This window comes from Phodopus roborovskii, unplaced genomic scaffold (assembly GCF_943737965.1).
Source record: "Phodopus roborovskii unplaced genomic scaffold, PHOROB, whole genome shotgun sequence".
NCBI lineage: Eukaryota > Metazoa > Chordata > Mammalia > Rodentia > Cricetidae > Phodopus > Phodopus roborovskii.
This window is the reverse complement of record NW_026126460.1, coordinates 12,610,761-12,615,692: the sequence shown is the minus strand read 5'-3', so window position 1 is coordinate 12,615,692 and position 4,932 is coordinate 12,610,761. Positions and strand designations below refer to the sequence as shown.

General features: G+C 38.2%; 1 pseudogene; it reads right to left on the bottom strand.

Annotated features, from left to right (window-relative positions):
* Nucleotides 1–1,019: 1,019 nt before the first annotated feature.
* On the bottom strand, nucleotides 1,020–3,528 carry LOC127226542 (alcohol dehydrogenase class-3-like; annotated as a pseudogene).
* Nucleotides 3,529–4,932: the final 1,404 nt, after the last annotated feature.

Sequence of the window (4,932 nt, the reverse complement as noted above, 5' to 3'; positions counted from 1 at the left end):
TATCATTAGTCATCATTCTGTATGCAACAAATTTTGCACATTTGACTGTCACCTCTTAGGCTGCTAGTATGACAAGCCTATATTGAAGGCTGAAGACCTAGCTTAACCAGTGGCCTCTATTAAAGTCAAAGCACATGATGAAATGCAATGAAAAAAGCATGCTCACAGGGACTACAGAACATAAAGGCACTCAATGTTACATTAAGGCTATAAGGTATATATTATTAAATTATTACAGAAAGTTTGGCTTTTTAAGGAGGTTTTGATTTTAAGCCACATTTCATTAGTATTTAATTGGGGTGTTATTAAAAGTCCTTATATAAGATTCTAGGTTATACATCCTTAGGTTTATGTCTGTCCCTGAAACAATCAGACTTTGCTCTATCATGGTAAACAAATATTTAGAATGGGGAGTGAGGAGACAGCTCATCAGACAAAGTCTTGCAGAGCAAGAATAGGGAATCTGGGTTTAAATTCCCAGCACACATGTAACAGCCCAGTATGACTGTTCATGCCTGTAAGCATAGCACTAGAACATAGACAAGAGGGACTCTGGGTCCTGCTGGCTAACCATGGCTGAACTGATGAGATTCAGAATTCATGAGAGGCCCTGTCTTCAAAATAGTAAAAAGTAGGAAGTAATAGAGAAGGCATCTGATATTGATTGAGTGAGCTCTGGCCTCCACCCACATGTATGTATACACGCACGCACGCACGCACTCACACACACACACATACACACACACACACGTCAAATTATTTCTTCTCTCTTTTTTGCAAAAAGTATTTTTATTAAGTTAAAACATTCGTTAATGAGCAGTGATTATTTATGTGGAAAAGTCAGAAAATCAACTTGTGACTATTGGCCTTGTCCTTGATTATTGCAATGATTACATACATTCCTTCTAGTAGTTTCTAGAGTCTAAGAAGCTGTTAGCTTGCAAATCTGTCTGTCTGTTCCTATCCAATCACAAGAAAAGGCACAGGTTGGACAATGTTCTTTTCTCAATATAACATCTTTAGAACAGTTTGGATCTCACTCCCGCCCCCACCCCTACACTAACGCATTTGTGAAAGGCTTTGTTAATTTGGTCCAAGGACTTGCTGCCAGTCACAAATTTGTCAACTTTTATCTTTTTGGACATTTATTCAGACACCAGCTTTGGGACGCTCTCTATTCTCTTCCACCCTCCCTTCCCATGTGTGTTCTGTCACAGGGTGGAATGGATGAGTGGTGAGGTCTTTCTCTGAAGCAGCTACACCAACCACCACGTTGACTGTCCAGCCTTTGTGGGCCGCCATGAGGGCTGTTCACATTGCTGGTGCACTTGAAGGAATAGTCCATTCCCCCATCTGGCATCTCAATGAGTACTTCCTGGATGAGTTTACTGAAATCTTGGAGGATAAAACATACAGATGCCCCAAGGTCTCTGACCTTTGCAAATTTATCTTTGTTGATTTCAATGCCAACGATCTGGAATGCACCAGCCACTTTACAACACATGATCACCACCAATTCCATTCTTTGCAGGACAAATATGGGACAGGTAGGGCCAGACTCCACCTTGGCAGTGTCCACAGCAGAACTGTAAAGGGTTGAAATACCATAACAACTGAGAAGGTAGGTGATGGGAGATGCCATTATGTATATATGTTTCTCATACTGGTTAATGAATAAAGCACTGTTGGCCAATAGGAAAGCAAGATAGGAGGGACTAGGAGACAAGGAGGAAGAGGAGGTAGTGAGGAGGAGTCAAGATGGAGAGTCGGGAGAAGGCAGAACTGCCAGCCGCCTCTCCCTGGTAAGACCACGTGGAAATACATAGAAATGGGTTAATAATTAAGACAGAGCTAGCTGATAAGAAACTAGTACCTGGCCAACAGAATTATATCAAATACAGAGTCTCTGTGCGTTATTTGGGGCTGGGGCGGTGGTGGGACAAGACCGGGAAGCGGGAAGAAAAATCATACTCCTTACAGGTAGGCTTTATCCAAAGGGCCACAGGATCGATTTCAGCAAGGAAGATGTCAGCCACAACGCTGTACTCAGAAAATGTGCCGATTTCTACGAAATGAAAAATAGACTTTCCTTTGCAGGTGAATCTGCTAGTACAACCCAGCATGCATCCTTACCCTGAGTGACACTTCCTGCAAAAGTTTTAGGATTCAGACAAAATGCAAAACAGATGACAGTGTTACCTGCGTTTACTTTAGTAATCTCTAATTCCAGTACCATCATGTCCCAATCTCATTGGAAAAAGAAAAAAAAAAACCCTCAGAATCAGCTGTCCTCAGAGTAGAGGCATCGGTGTGGCAAATGACAGTGGTATGGTCTTAATTTGAATTTCATGAGCCTTTTGAGGTGCTAATTCTATCTCCACTATGGAGAGAGAATTCTATCTCCACTATGGAGAGAGGCTGTCCAGCCTCCGGGACAACTACAGCCACCTGGTTCTCCATTTCTGCAGTGCAAGGGTTTATGCACTGATCACCCACTTATTTCTTCTCCTAAAGGAATGTGTGCCACTTTAGAAGGAGATTATCTCTGCCTACATATATCTATCTATCTACCTACCCTAAATTGGTCATTTAGGGACTGTTATGTCTACACTCAAGGCTATGCATTTAATATTATAGCATTCCATTTTGTTTTTTAACTGTTTTATAACATACTTTTATGTAATATGAAAACTTCTAAGAAGCATAACATAAACATTTCATAAAACAGATGCATGCAACCATATCCAACTTTTTTTTACATGGGTTCTGGGATTCAAATTCAGATCAACTGATTTGCCTAGCAAAGGCTATTCCACTGAGCTGTCCCTCAGCCCATAATTATATGACTCTTTAAAAGTAGAAATAAAAAAGTGAAACCACAATTGATAGGGCCTTTGTTAGATACATTCTGGTACACCCTATATTTCTTCAGTCAATCTGAAAACTTGATTATTTTATAGTATTTAGGAACATATATTATTTGCTATGTCAATAATTCTATAATTGTAACTTTCTTACTACTTCAACCTTCTTGTTATTTGATACTGTCAATGAAAACAATGGTAATAGTAATTCTGTAAAATCTTCAAGGTAATGCCAAAAGGGACTAGGGGATATAAGCAGTCTTAAAATGTTTATTTATAGTATTAATAATAGATGAAAAGTAAATGTTTTCAGTGATTCCCAATAAAACAAGATTCGGGGAAGACTGACATATACAGTTTTAGGAACTGTGAAACAAATCTAAACCTTACCACTTAGGGACTTTTGTAGCTGTTTACATTAAATAAAGACATATGGGAAAACTGCTAAAATTATACAAACCTACCAACCAATGCAAAAACATCCATTATAATCACACAGGATTTGGCATAATTAAGCCAAACAATTTTTAATTGAAACCTTAATTGTTGTTTTGTGCTTGCAAACAGCCAGGGAAGTCCTTCCACAACCATGAGGATGGGCACAGAACATTTCTCCTCCAACAGTAAATGAGTTATCAATGCCCATGCCCCCATCCACTTGCATTCTCGTATTGTTTGTGTGTTGGTTTTCTGAGTCAACTGTATCTCTTCCTGAGATGTGTAGTAAAGAACATGCTTAACCTTGATGAAGAGTGTCATCAAAAAAAAAAAAGAAGAAAGAAGAAAGAAAGAAAGAAAGAAAGAAAGAAAGAAAGAAAAAAGAATTTTGTCCTGTGTTGTGCTATGCAAACATCCCATCTCAGAAGCCATGTGTCTCTCCTGGGAACACTCAAACTCTGGACAGGATTTAAAGCTGGAGACATAAAACCAAATACACTGGAGAGCTTGACCTAAAATGATATAAGGAGTCAGTAAAACGGTCTAGTACAATGTAATAAGCAAACGTATGGATGCCTACAAGAGGAACTTCAAACTAAAGTTGAGGAGGAATAGCCTACCAGAATATCTTTTGATTTTGATCTTAAATGAATTTTCTGGATATCTGAGTCCATATGTCCAAATTTAGTTGGCTTTGTTATGTGTTTCCACAATAACAAATCTGATCCACTACTAACAAGACATGAGGGTTGAAGAGATTAATGGGGAATGGACATTTTAGGGCATCACCATGTTGCCTTTCTATAGCATAATCTATAATTTCAAACATATTTCCCTCAAGTCTTCTCATGTTAAGATTTATCTTAAGTATATCCAAGCAGAAACCCCCCAGAAATAATGTGGTTCTGGGCTGTGCATACATTATAATAGGTCTATTTTTTAATAATAATAATAATAATATTTAATTTTTATTAAATTAATTAAATAAATTAAATAATAATATTTAATTTAATAATATTTAAGTCTATTCTCATGTTGCACTATCCTGATTATTACAGCTTACATTGTCTTAAAATCATACATAAAAATGCCTTGATCTTTGTTATCTCCAAATAGCAAAGAAATATTTTCCAATATATGGCCCAAAGCCAGATTACTCTACCCTAAATCAGAATGTAGTGGTTTGAATAAGAATGGCCCCCATAGGCTCATATGTTTGAATGATTGGCCCCCAATAATTGGAACTATTTGGGAAGAATTAAGAGGTGTAGCCTTATTGAAGGATATATGTTACTGGGTGTGGGCTTTAAGGTTTAAAAAGACTAGGAAACATTTCCAATCTCTGTCTCTGTCTCTCTCTCCCCCTCTCTCCAAACCTGATCTCTCTGACTCATAGCTTTTTCTCACTACATGAGCACTCAGCCCCTGCTCCTGTGTAATGGCTGCCTGCCTGCTACCATACTGTCCACCATAAAAGTCGTGGACTCTAGCCCTCTGAAACTGTAGATACAAGTTAACTCATTTATTCCATAAGTTGCTTTGGTCTTGATGTCCTACCACAGTAACAGAAAGTTAACTAAGACATGGACAATGATCACAAAGAAGAAGTATTACAGACTAACAACAACAA